Raw genomic sequence first — 15,454 nt, 5'->3', positions numbered from 1 at the left:
CTCGCGGAACCGACTAACACGTAATTTTCTATCCACCGACATCCATTTCTTTTCGTTTCATCTGAATCCTCAGAGAAGCTTCCGTTTCTCTCGCGATATTCAATTTATTCTTCAACCATCATCAGACTTCCATTAAATTTAATTAATGTAATCGGCTGACGAGTGGAAATTAATTAAATTAACGGTTGATTAAATTGATCGAAGATGTTCTTTTCTTGAAATAGTCGATGAGATGATAATTTTGTTTTTTTCTTTTTTCATCGATTTGGATTAATTAGAAAATTGGAGAAATAAGTTTGATGAATTTTTGGGATGTGTTAAAAAGATAAGGCTTGTTTTACATATAGATCGAATTTTGATTATTTGGAAGAAGATTTGAGATTTTTTCAAAGGATTTTCTTAACAACTTTTGAGATCGTGAAAAGATATGCTTGCTGAATTTTTGTTTAATTTTTTAAAGGTTGTTTGTTTATTAATAAATATTTTATTATTTTGTGGTATTCAGAGGATTACAATTTTTAAATAAATTTACACCAAACCTATATCTACAGAATCCTAACCTAATCATTTATAACACATCCACTTTTTTTCTCTCTCACTTTCTTTCACTCATTTCAAATTAAGCAGACGTTTCTATTCCATCCTTATCTCAAACGTCTCTCACTCCTTCGTTCCACGCTCCAAAACGAAATTCGCATCATGAATCCAATCAATCATTGAAAAGACTGACGTTACACAGGAACGAGAGGATACCTGTAGCAGAATCGTGACTATCATTCGTTAGTGAGGATCGCTTCCGCCAGATGGCGCGTGAACGCGTAATTATGGCGGCACACGTATGAGAAACGCAATCACTGGACGCCTATTGCCGTTTGGCCATTGACAAATATTGACATTCGAGGGACGTTCCGTGTTAGGACCACGTACCGGCTATCTCGAGTCAATTGGGTTAATTGAATTGCGCCATGCCGCGGCCACGCTGAAAACGCACCCGGAATCCAATCCACAAATTGTCGTTTGCGCGCCATTCATTCTTCCTGTGCGGAAGAAATTTTACTCGTCGAAGATTTTTGGCTCGTTTCTTCGTTAAAATTTTTTCCTTCGCGAATTTTTCTTATAATTTGAAATTTTATGGATAATAATGAAGTGGAAATTGTTGAAATGAAGGAACAAGGAAAAATTTGTGAAATATTTGAACGGAATTTTGTTACTTAACCTCTTCTTCAACGATCATTAACGAATATTTAATTTATTTTTTATTAATTTAATACTTGATTTTATTTATAAATACAGATTTAATAACAATTTTCATAAAGAAGATGTGCAAATGAAAAATAAAAATTCTAACGTACAGAATATATTGCTAACATTCGAATATATTCCGAGAAGCGTTCTGAACCGAAAATTGAAGAACGAAAGTTGATGGAACGTAGAAATGGTATCGAACGATTTCTGTCAATTTTGACAAAGAGTTATGTCACTTTTATGTTAGATACCAAATATATCCGGAAGGTTGGCGCCGCGCATATTATGATGCGTCTTGAGATATTAATTTCGATATTGGATGCAGTCAATTTGAGAAATCCTCCATAAATTTGATCTTCAAATTTTGAATCTTTTATTGTTTAATTCATTTATCAATGTAATGATTATATTATATTAAGTAGTAAATGGAAAAATTCTACAGAGGTTTATAGAAAAATTTAAAGAAAAATTTCTTTAATTGAATTCACAGTATAATTATAAATGAAAAAAATTAGAATTGTGAATTAATGAATACGTTATATGTCTACACACAAAAAAGCTTAAAATTTTAAAGATAATTAAAAAAATAGATAAAATTATCAGGTATAGAATTCTATATATGGAAAAGTTTAAAAATTTAATAATCAATTTAATAAAAAGTAAAAAAATTGCGTTGATGGAATCTTTAAATTATCTCTTTTTCCCTTTGTCTCTTTTTCTGTCTTATAGAAAAGTTGAAAATTTAAAAATAATTAAAGAAATAAAAAAAAAACTTGTTACTTTATTTAGAAACTAATTAAATTATATTTTTTAAACGAGGTATAAAAAGAGAATATAAAATAATGAACGTTTCACAGCGAGTATTTGAGTATATTACAACCTACGTTTTATCAGTTACAAATTAATGTGTATGAATATTTTTGGAATACGAATTTTTTTATCGTTGTTTCAGAATATTGTTTTTGAAATATTAATTCAGTTTATTGAAAATTTCCACACGTTTTTTTGTTCCATATATAAACGAATACCGATTGAATAAAAAACTTGAATTGAATTTTTGGTACATCATTGTTTCAACCTCTCGTTTTTTTACAATGTTGATATAATGTTAATTGTATAGGCTATTGAAACGATACGACGTGTTATTTACAAATTTTTCGACAAAAATTTATCGTAAAACTCATTTTTTTTTTTTTTTACAATTGGTTTTACAATTTTTTTCATTTACAATTTGTTCTTTTAAATTTAATCCTTTATTTATATTATTTGTCATAAAACATATATTCCTCTTCGTAGACAGAAAAATCTTCCACAATAAATATTCAAACGAATTTTCATTCGAATTGTTATAAAAAGAAAATTTATTTCCAACATCGATTCGATAATTTTTTTCTCGTAACTAAATTTTCGAATTTTTTCGAAATGAAAGGGACGCCATCATTGAGGGAAGTAAGGAGGAAATCTTCGTTGTGGCATCCTTGTAATATCCTTGCATTGTAACTTCCACGCAGACGTTCCACAGTTAATAATACCTTGTTAAGTGGTTGGCCTTGTTCACTGCACTTAAGTCGTGCATAGTGTATGCGAGAGCAATGTACAGCCTCGAAATTACCACCTTGATTTACGTCGATATTATCGTCCACGTGGATACGAAGGTTTTAAGATCGGCCAGCATGTAATCGAAACGAAAAGAAACCCCTCTAATTGCCCAAGGGCTTCTTTAACAGAAAAGTGATATATTTTATTTGCAATTGAATTAAATTGATTAATATATCTTCTTAAATTCAATAAATAAATTTTCTGACAAAAAAATGAAGAAGAGTTAAATATATATTATATATTCACTATAATATTATATAATATATTCTGTGTGAAACGTGAGAAATCGAATATTTTGTGCTCAAATTTTCTTAATAATTTTCTTAATAATTTTAATTGTTCCTTACAACTCGTCTCGCCAATGATTCACCCCCTACGCACATTCCATCCCTCTTTTCAACCCTCTTTCCATCGAAGGAAATAGGAATTTTTAAAATTGCAGAGGAAGCATACGCGTACTTACGTCTTTTGTCCAAGGGGTTGTTTGCCTTTAATCGTTTACACTTGAATTATTCCTCGCTGGAAGATCGTCGAGGCTCGTCTCCCTTGGCTTCAAACACAAACGAAACACGACGAGAATCTTTTCGACCACTCGAGAATCTTGAAGGGATACTTCATCTTTTCTTCCCTTGCGACAGAAAATCCTCTCGAGAGTCAAATATTTGAATGTAGCGATTGGAAAAATAAGACGAGAATACTAGATGTAAGATACAGATGAAATACAGATTAAAAATAGGGGAAGAGTAAAGTTATCAGAACGTTTTCAATGATCAAATTTTCTTCAATTTATTTTTAATAATTAGAAGCATTATTAATTCTCTATGTAACAATTTCTTTTTCTAAATTTTTTTTTCTTTTTTAAATAATCCATTTATTCAAACGTATTATTTAAAAAATACAACAAAAGTTTAATCTTTTTTAATCTAACTACTTGAAAAACATACAACACGATATCGATCCCGTTCGAAATAATTAAAATTATTTTCCCAGACCTAGGCTGGTATACAAAGACTATGTATTTTCGTTCGAATTATCATACCCAGCGGCTATACATGTGAACTATACATCGTGAACTTATTCTCGACACGGAATACAAGACGTAATACTGTGGCCTCGCCTTTAAATAGAGGAAGACAGAGAGAAATAGAGAGAGAGAGAGAGAGTAGTCACCTAATGAAACCGAAATTATCGAAGCTTGTTTGATTCAGACAGCGTGTTAACTGGTTGCCGGAAGGTTCATACCGACATCGTAACCCCTTTTCCTGTTTGAAGTTTCATTTCTTCGGAAATGAAGCTGATTGATCGATTCTTGGATAAACTTCGACAACTTCGATCAATTTTTGAGACGAATAACGAATGAAATCGTGCAATTGTATATCGTAAATCTATTTTTATTTATTTGTAAATATTCTTTCTTTCCTTTTTCCTATACTTTATCGCGTTTTCTTGAATATTCATCTTGAAACCGGGCCAATTAACATTAATTAACTCGATTTTCCGACTCGAAAGGGAGAAGCTCGCCGAGGAATTTCTCCTTTCGACCGGAATAAGGAATAAAATGTTTGCTATCCGTCCAGGAAAGAGTAACTCGCCGGCTTAATAACGAGCAACGTGGCCGATTAATGGAAGGTTGGCCGAGCCTTTGCAACTTCGTTTTGCCCCTTGTTCCGCCGCCATTGTTATCCCGTTACCCCATTATAAAGCCTGCCCGTGAAGAACAACCGCGATTCCTTTCAGGAAGAGAACTCAATTGCTCCTGCTGTTTCAGACAGAAGTCGTGCAATTAGTCAGGTGAATAGTGATTAGGTTCCCCTGATCGCTGGGGATTGGGGATTTTTTTCAAAGAATTGAAATGTGAAGGAATTGGAAAGAGATCTGTAATTTATGTAATTTTTAGAATTGATTTTGAAATTGATGGAAGAGTTGGTGGTTTATATTTTAATTAGATGGAAAATTGGAATTTTGAATTAAGAAAGAAATTTTAAATTAAATTTGGAATTTATTTTGTGGAATCAGATTGGAAGAATTGAAGATAGGATTGAAGGAAGGTTGAAGAAGAAGAAGATTATAAATATTGATTTTTAGAATTGGATTGGGGATTATATTTTCGATCTGATTAAAAATTATGATTAGTGCAAAAAAGTTTTATAGTTATAGGTGAATTGAAGGATAAGATGGATTAAAGGAAAAAAACGATAATTGAAAGTACAAATATTGTACGATAATGGAAAATAATATAACATAAATTCCACGTTAAATAACGTATAATTTCCCCACGAGATTATAAAGCTAACTTCGTAGAAGTTATAATAGATATACCATTACAGTATAGTGTTACGAAGATGATTGCTGTATATGGAAATATAATACTATAATACTAAACAATTAATATAATAATATACAGTAGATTCTCTTTATCCCCTGTGGAACCTCTGATTGGATAAACGAATGGCTAATTAATTTGACTTTATATTTATAGTTTGTATTAAATAAAATAAAATAAAATATAAAATTTTCTATATATATATATATAGAATCTAAATTTAGAATATTATGATATTAAAATAATAATTAATATACTATCAATTCTCATGGCAATTGTTGATCAGTTAAAGTGAGATTATATAAGTGAGAATCTATTATATATAAAAGTTATATTACCTCACTACTTGTGATCTAAATTGATTGTGCTAGATCAATTTTTAATTTATTAAAGTTTGAATTTACAAATATATATATATATATATTTTTCAATATGTATAACAATTCATTTATTGCACTTTATTTCATAATATTTGAAAACAATCCTCCAATTGTCTACTGTTCAAATCAAACATGTTCTCTTTCCAAAATCGTATAATTTTTAAAATAGATTTTAATATTATTTTCAAACTGTTGTTAACTTTCAAATTGACAAAACTGAAAAACGAAAAAGAGATATGAAGAATGACGATATTTCAAGAATGTAGATTCACGTGAGATGTGGTTGCGGGGGTGGATTGCAACACATGGAAGGTTAAAAAAGAAGAGAAAGGGTGCAGAATAAATGGAGAATAAAAAAAATGGGGGAGGAGGGTGGAAATGAAATGATGGAAGGGGAAATAAATAGAGACAGGATGTGGTAGTAAATGAAATTGTTGGAATCGAGCAATGATAACGTGTCACATTTCAAAAACGAGGGGGTTGGCTCTTAGTAATTGAGATAATTAAACGTGAATCTTTGTTTCACTTACTTTTTTTCTTAATTATGTTATACAAACATATATTCTAGAAAAAATGTTTAGTAATTAATATGGGTAGTTAACAATATTTTAAAAAAGGAAAAATTGTAATTGAATTGATGTACTTTAACGTGGTATTTTTATTTTGTTACTTTTTTTTATTAATAAAAATTAAAATAATAATTAAAACAGAAATGAATAATCATTAAATTAAAAATAATCAAAATTAAATTAATTAAAGATATTTAAATACATATTCTAAATAAGAAGAAATTTTAAGAAAGAAAATATTTAATAATTAGATACAAATAATATTATTTTAAAAATAAAAAGAAATAAGTTGATGATTGATTGATTAATTAAGTGTTTGATTTTAATTGAGGATAATAATATAAAAGGATTGATATTAAATTGATAACTAAATATGAATTTTTCTTTTTTAATATTAAAGAAAATTGACTATAATTAGAATATTTAAATGATGTGGCATGTGATATGTGTTTTGCTAATACTTTTTGTGATTCAAAAAAAAATCATAAATTTAGGAATATTTGTAACATGTAGAATATTTGTAAAATCAAAATCTGAAGATAAGCAAATATTCTCAGCTAATAAAAAATTAATTGATAGAAAATTTAATCAAGAAACATCTCAAATATCTCTTAAATCCTTGTAAATTCATTCTCAGCATATCTTCTTTCTTACAATCAATATTCTCATGCCATTACCATTATTCTAATGCTTCTTATGTTTTAGTCAATATCAAGATTCAAAATTCAGACCAAAAGAAACAAAGATAGAACACAATAAACAGAATAAGAAGAGTTTCAAAATATTGAACCTTGTGATAAATAATGATAAAGAAATATACAATTTTTAATATTGTAAATTTTTAATATTGTAAATCAAAATATATCTCATTAATTTATTTAAAGAATTCTTAATGAATTTATTTAATTATTAAAAGCATAAAATATTATATTAACATTATATAATTAAAATAATTTATAAAATTTTCCTTTAATTTCGTTAAATTTTGTAATTATTGCAATTAAAAAATTAATGAAAACTATTAGAAAATACATACTATTAGAAAATACATTTTTCAAAAAATGTTATGAAAAGAGAGAAAATTGTAATATTTTACTAAAGAAAAATTTATAACTTATTTATAATTTTTTAAGAATAATTAAAAATCAATTTCTATTTACTAATTTTTTAATTTTGTTTTACATTAATGTTTAAGTCTTTATTTAAGTGAAGAAACTATTAATTTCATGAATAGCATAAGAAAGAAATAAAATCAAACTATTTCTGCAGTAAGAATTTGATGAGCTCTGGTTGAAACTTTTCTTCAGATAGTAAATCTTCTTAAGATCCTGTCAACATTACTTCAAAAGTTTTACTACAACCTAAACAAACTCAACTTCCTGTAACAACCATTTCAAATTTATTTTCTTCCAATTTTCTAAAAATTTGCTCACATCCACAAAATTAGTTTTTCATTTAAATCAATATACATTAAAAATTGGTATTTATTTTCAAATTTTTTTAAGTGTAAAAAGCATGTATTGTAATCAGAATGATATACAAAATTCAAATAAAGTTAAACTATCTACAACAAGCATTTAAATTCTTCCTCAAATATAATTATGAATTTTATTAATGTTTATAACTTTATGACAAATTAATGTTTATAACATTATGAAATTAGTGGATTGTTTGTAATTTAAATGTAATATAATATCCATTTACAAAATAAATATTGTGTTAATGATACATATTATATAATAATATAATTATTATAATTATTTTGTTTTATCACATCGGATAATTGATTTAATGATAAAATAAAATAATTACAAGTTGTAAAGAATTTATGAAACAATAAAACGTTTTATAGCTTTTTTTTTAAAATCGACTTTATCATGTCATAATATTACTTAATTATATACAACTTTGATAATTATGAAGAATAAAATAATCGTATATAAGTTCATTTAATCGTAATATCATAATTAAATCTTGTTCTGTTAAAAATAAATGAATATCCAAATTTGATCGTTTTGTAATAACATGATGCATGAACATCATGTAGTAATAATATTTTATGACATACAGTATAACAGTAATGAAGATTAAAATAACGACAGCTTGTTTTATATTAAATTGCGTCAAATATATAATTAGTTACATAATAAATTATCAAAGGGTTTTCATCCTTTCATAATCAAATAAAATATATAAGAATATATAAATTTTATTTTATTAAAAATTATAATTTTAACAAAGAAATTTATTATCAAAAGAATTTTTTAAACCTTGAATTGTAATTTATAATTAATTACAATATAAGTAGCATTAAAATATTCTTCGCATAAGATATTGAAATCTATTTTTAATAAGCATTTAATTTCAAACTACGAGGTCTAATGGTTCAAAAATAATATGCGATATATCTATAGTAAAATATTCTGTCTTAAAAATAAAGTATAAAATAAAGTATAACATCACAAGTATCACAATCACTCACTCTTAAGAATATTCAAATACAGCAATAAGTTTCTATTATGCTCACTCTACGCTACATTTTATATCTAAAATAAATATATATAAATTAATATAATTAATTCGAATACATAATTATACAAAAATAAAAAATTTCTCAACAAAGAAAAAAACATTCGAATGAAAATAATAACATAATAAAATTTCAATTCTAAAAGGAATAAAATAATATCAACAATCCTTCTCTAAAACCTTCCAAAAATTTCAAGGCATCAAAACAAATTCAAACGGAGCCCACCTCTCTAAAAAAAGGGACAAAAAGTGATGAATCCGGCGAACAAAAAAGAAGGACGGAACGAGCGGCGGTGCCGGCAGCGGGAGGGAGAGGATATGCGAATTTCTGTGGTGCATGCGCGTGCAGTGGCACCGTGGCTCCCGGATCCTCAGTGCGCTCCTCACCCGCGGCGCGTCCACGACGATTCTCTCGGCCCTTTCGGGAGTCCCGAGGGACTCTGGCCGATCGCGACTCCCTCCTCGTACCGCTCTGCTTACCGATCGCGCGGCAAAGTGCCGCGCATTACGTAGAAAATCGAGCCAATTTGAATTTTTCCTCCACGCCTCGGTTGATCCGGGTATGTGCAGAAGAACATGTGTTATCTCGCCTGTGGATCTCATGGTGAGGGAGAGATATTGAAGTTGAAATAATAGATCGATTTTTCGAGATCGATCGAGAAGATTTTTTTTTTTTCTTTCTTTCTTTTCTTTTTATTAGTGTTTGACGAGATTTGGAAGATTCCAAGAGTCGTAGTGTTTGGGATTGTTTTTTTCTTTTTTTCTTTTTGTGGAAACGATCTCGAATGAATAGAAGAGATGGAATTGTATCTTTTATTTTGAGTGTGGAAGAATTTTGAATTTGGAAAAATCGTGGTGAGTGGATGGTTTGGTTATGGTGGTTGGGAGTGTTTGGGTTTGAGTGGGATTTTTGTTTTTTTTTTTAAATAATTTGAGATGTTTAAGGTAAGTAAGGATTTTTGAGCGAATATAATAAAGAATACAATAACTTTTTGTTTTAAGTTTTAGAAATTTTGGATTTGGAAATATAATGATTGTGATGTATATAAGTTTGTTTTTTGCAAATAACTTGATTTAGAGTAAAAAGAATTGTTGGGTGAATGCAATAAGATGGAATTGTGTTTTAATTTTGAATTTTTGATGTAATTTTATTTTAAAAATAAAGAGGGTTTTTAAGTCAATATAGTAAAAGTCATATAGTATGTATTCAATTTATTTTAATTATTTTAATTATTGGAAAAATTAACAATTTAATTTTATTTCTTTGTTAATATTAATAGGATATATTTTAATCTCATCTCATTTAAAATTCATTTGATTTTATGAAAATGTAAAATTCGCTTTCTTCGAATTATTAAGCAGATCTAATAGGTAGATAATGTATTAGAGAATCTAAATCTCTTTTTATAACGATAAATATACTTTAGTTTTTTTTATAATTAAATCGGTGAAGTTTATGAATGAGATTTTGAAATTATTACGTAATATATTACGTATATTTATTAATATATTTAGTAAAATGAAAAGATTAATTAATTTTAATTCTACAATCATAACGGTTGAATGGTTAAATCTGATCCAATTTTCAGCTCAAACTTCATTATCATCGAGAATAAACACGTGTATACGTCAGAAATATGATGGTTAAGTGCAATTAGATTATCAGCTTAAATTTCTCTATTCTTTCGTTTTATCGTATAAATATGATAATATCTGTAACAAAGATTTGATGACTATTAACTTATCTTTTTATTCATCGTGAAACAAATTTATATATATAATAGAGTCTTCGTTATAGGAACACCCGTTATATAAATTTTATTATATAACCGTTCTATTATATAAATAGTGTATTTTCTATTACAGAATGTAATATATTTATTTTTTTCTGCATGACGAATGATGTATTACTTATTTTAGAAACGAAATTTGAATGATTTGAGACGTAAAAGCAATGTAACGTTGCAAATTTGATATCATATGATTTTTTTTTTTACCATATTTTTATTAAACTATATCATATATTCTAAACTATCTAATATTATATATATATATTATAATATATATTATATTATAATAAACTATATTATATATCATATATCATTATTCGTAATATGAAGTATATTTTGTTTAAAGTATTAAATAAAATCATGTGTTATGCTTGTCCCACGTGAAATTGTTCTTACGTGAATACCTTTATCCCTCAATTAGTTCGTGTAACGAAGTTTCTATTGTACAATGTGTCTAGATTTGTTTAAAGAAGATGTAAATTTGCATAGTCACGTTGCAAGCGACACAAATTCGATTTTTCAACTTCTCCAAAATGCAAATATTCTCAAATAGTACAAATACAAACACCTACAATATCTGTATCTAAAACTTCTCTAATTAACACTGATTTTCTGGAGCAAACTATTATTAGAAAATGAATACCAAGTTAATTGGACAGATACAGAGAAAGAGGGAACTAAGGCAACTAACTACTTGTAGAAATTTATGTATCATTAACTCAGGTCAAATTGGTATCTCGGTTGAAATTATGGTTATTTTCCAGATGTACAGTAATTATAGACCTTTGGAATTATTTATTTTATATGAATCTAAATGTGTCTAATTTGTTGTATGATTCGTATTTTTAATGTTTTAATGTCTTAGTCATTTCATAATCATAAAACGTTTGTATGAGATGTATTGCTTTATTTAAAATATTTATTATCTTATCATCTTCAATGATTTGATTGAATTTATTTAAAGAACATTGAAATTCTACATTTTATAACATATCAATATCCAAGAAATATTGGAATTATTTTTCTCTATAAATTCATCCAAACATAAATATCAACTTTAATAATTTTATATCAAAATAACAAGCAAACTTGTTAAAATGATAGATTTCTTTTTTTAGATTTATTTATTTTATCTATATCTAATTTTTTTAAGAATTAACTTGTTAAAATTCTAAAAAAAAATTAAAATTACTCATAAAACAAATATCTCCATTCATTATCTAATAAAATTATTATTTTATAATCTAATTGTTAAAAAATTCCTGATAATTTGATACATTAATTTACAAATAATGAGTAACTATTTAAAAAATATCTACGATGATACAAAATATTCAAAACTAAAGTTTCAATGCAAATGCAATTCAAAATACGATAAAAAAAAATCAATTAAAATAACTTCTTGCCATTTTTAAAACAAATTATGTTTATTAAAGCATTATCTCCAAAACGAGATTCATTATGCATCACGAGTATGTTTATTGTATTCATACAATTGCCTCTTTCATGAGGACTTGCTTTATTAAAAAAAGTTTTCACATCAATATCTCGAAATTAATTAGTATCTCTGACAGAGTTTTATGATTGATCTTATCGTTAAATTCTTGATGAAACACATATTTTAATTAACAAATTGCAATTGAAAAGATTTCCAAAATTTTATTAAACGCTTACTTCCGCTTCTCAATTTTTCATATCAAAATCTCCATTATTATTCATTTGTTCTGTTTAATTTCGAATTCTTCGAGTATATATCAATTTAATGATTTGATCGAATTTAATTATCACTTAATTCTTTAAGCAATATATTTATCATTACAAAAATTCAAAAAATTGTAGTTTTCTAAAATAAGTAAATTTCTAAAAAAGTAAATTTCTAAAATCTAACATAACCTTAACATTCTCTGAAATATCCTCTGAATAATTTGAAATATAATTTTATTTTAAAGTTTCGAGATCAAAAAATCCAAACCAAATCATTATTTCGAAATTTCATTCTCAAGTTTTTTCCACCACAGAATCCAATCAACCCTTAAAAAAAAAAAGAAAACTGATAAAAAAAAAATCTTCATCTAGAACCACAGTGCAACGCGTGACATTTTTCCAAACGTTTCCCTCGAAAGATCGTTAGTGTAATAAAAGATCTTGGAATCCTCGAAAATTTCATCAATCAATCCTTTTTTTTCGAATAATTACACGGGACAAAGTAAAATGGACGCGTGATTCGTGGCCATTAATATCCACGTTATTATTGTTACTTTATTACCGATCGAACCGTTATCGTAAAACGATCATCGTTGATCGTGCATATTCGAGACAGTGAGAAATATAATTAAAGCCAGCCATTTATTGAACAAGAAGCGATGCTTAACTCGTTGTCATCTTTTCACATTGAATTATTCATTCTGCAAATGTTTTCTCTTCTTTATCGGCCGATATTTGATTGTTCGATTCCTTTCTTCGTATTCTCGCTTATCTTTTTTATTTTCTTTTGCCTTTTTGTTTGAACAGCTCGAGGGATTTGGCGTTGAAATCAGTTTCACTCTCAGTTTCCGGTTAAAGGGTGAACAATGATAGTTGCTTTTGGATTAATAGTTTTTGTGATGCCCTTAAAGGTGAAATGTGAATATTGTAAAATATTTTCGATAGCAATCTTTGTTTTTAATGTTATAAAGTAGAATGGAGAAATGTTAATATATGTTATATTATATAAACATGAATTATAGTATATTAATATATCGTATTGTTTATTATTTTAAAATTAATAATATCTTATTTGACGTTGATATGAGTTTCACTATCACTGAAATGAGAAAAATTTGAAGATTTTATTATTATCATTTTGAATGTAGAATGTAATTAAAAGATATATCGCAATAAATAATGTTTTATTTGATTTATCAATGGTGAAAATATGAATAATAGAGGAATATTAAAGAATTCGTGAAAATTTTTTAATGTTGATGGAATACAATAAAATATTATTTTTCGTATATTATTTTATAGAAGTGTTTCACTTGATCTGTCAATAATGAAAATGCAAATGATAAAAAAATATTGAAAAATTTTAGGATAAAAGAGAAATCATTTGATATACGATTAATCCAACTAAAATTAAATTTCCTACAATTTCTTGAATTTTAACAATTTAAAATAAATAATTAATAAGAAAATATTAATAATAAAAAGATATCGTTAAATTCGAGAAGAATTTTATATACGATTATTAAATATGAAATTAAATTTTTACTTTTCAACCATCCGTGAAAATGAAATTTCATGAAACGAAATGGTGCATTGTTTTGAGATTGGTAGCATTTGTTATGTTTAATTAGCGGTGAAATGTGAATAATGGAGTGATATCAGTCCAGACTGGAGAATTTTAAATATGATAATTTAATCACAATTAAATTCTTATTTTTCAAACATCTGTAGAAATGAAAATTTTTGATGACATTGAAATATTACATTATTTTCATCATTGTTTTGCGATTAATATCGTTCGTCATGACTGCAGCACGTGAATAATGGAAGAATATTACGATATTTTGCACACATCTATTTTATTAAAATTATTATTGAAATTTCATATATTTTTCGCTTTACTTATGAAAAATAAATTATTGAACCTAATTTAACCTAATAAAAAGACTTTTATTCCTTCTAAGAAAATGAAGTTTATATGTTTATTAAACAAAATTTTTGAATGCAAGTAAATATTTTACATTGATAATTTTTTAAAATTTTAGTTTCTGTTTAAAAGATATCTTTCTTTGCTTAATTTTATCGTTTATATTTCAATTTATCATAGAATTTATTCATTTTTATCTTTTTTATCTTTTCAAGTATAACGAAAATTGTTTATTTTTCTCAAAATTCGTGTTGAAATTGCTGCAAAAACATTTCTTCGTCGAATAATTGGCATTCAAACGAAACGATGCAATTCAAAATAAAGACAAAGAATAAATATACATGAATGTTCATTCTACAATATAATATTCGCATATTTTCCATTCACAATAGTTATTAATTAACATTATCCTCTTATTCCACTAATTCCTATTCGTGTATGAAGAAATAAATTACATCCACGATATTACAATTTCCATTATAAATAGAAAATCAAGACAAACTATATTTTATCCCATCTTTTGTATTGTATCTTCACGATCATCCTAATTAAGATATCAAATAATAAAACTTTTGTGACCGACTGTAGGTAATAGCGAACTTATTAGCTAGAATAATTCCCGACCTTTCACAAAATAGAATCGAGCACGATTAGGGATAGATGATTGTAACCCTGTAACCTTTCGCAACTTCGTTAAGCATTAGCAAGTATCGAATAGAAGCGTGGAATGTTTAGACGATTAATTTCAGAGTAACTGCATTCAATAACCGGATAAAAATAATCGGCAAACAATTCGATGTATGGAATTGTAAATAGGGGATGTAATATTGCAGAAAATCAAATTGCAAAAGAAGAGAAGAAAATCGAGCATGGTGTAATTAGTTTTATAATCGAATGAAATGAAATTGAACCAGGTGTTAATTAAAAAACGATATTTTTTTTTTTTTTTTCATTAAGTGTTTCTCTCTCATTTCTATTATTCGTATATTTTTCGTTAATCTTTTTCATCGGTTTTTTTTTAATCTCTTATAATTGAATGCTCGATGATTAAAAATCATCGGGATTGAATTTATTAATTAAATGTTTAACGTTGTAACGCGTAACGATCATGATTTAATCCTTTCGATATGATGACAATTCATTTTTGTTTCTTTTTTACAAATAATATCGAAGTAATTTTATTTTGAGTGATTTCTTGCATGAATTTTTTATCCAATCGTGAGATTATTATAAAACTATATTAAAATTATATATTGGACGATGAAAATTTAAAAAATTTTGAATTTTATTATTACATACATATCGTAGTTACACGCTTAGATTATTATTTATATATTTTTAATATGATATATAATATCATAATAATTTTCTCTTTGAAATATTATATT

The 15,454-nt window shown here is 26.5% G+C and overlaps 1 protein-coding gene across 3 annotated transcripts in view; it reads left to right on the top strand.

Moving 5' to 3' along the window:
• LOC122714008 (octopamine receptor Oamb) overlaps positions 1–15,454 on the top strand; it is a 118,397-nt gene that overhangs the window by 67,699 nt on the left and 35,244 nt on the right. Inside the window, exon 1 of one of the 3 annotated variants that reach the window (XM_043934972.1) lies at positions 9,021–9,249. The exons of 1 other annotated variant lie outside the window; for it this stretch is intronic. The gene's annotated coding sequence lies outside the window, so the exon portion shown is untranslated. Of the gene's footprint in view, positions 1–9,020; positions 9,250–9,269; positions 9,501–15,454 lie in introns of those variants that run through there. One more of the 3 variants, XM_043934973.1, reaches the window with a different exon arrangement.

This window comes from Apis laboriosa, unplaced genomic scaffold (assembly GCF_014066325.1).
Source record: "Apis laboriosa isolate Shangri-la unplaced genomic scaffold, ASM1406632v1 scaffold26_cov146, whole genome shotgun sequence".
Taxonomy (NCBI): domain Eukaryota; kingdom Metazoa; phylum Arthropoda; class Insecta; order Hymenoptera; family Apidae; genus Apis; species Apis laboriosa.
This window is presented reverse-complemented; position numbering and strand designations above follow the sequence as displayed.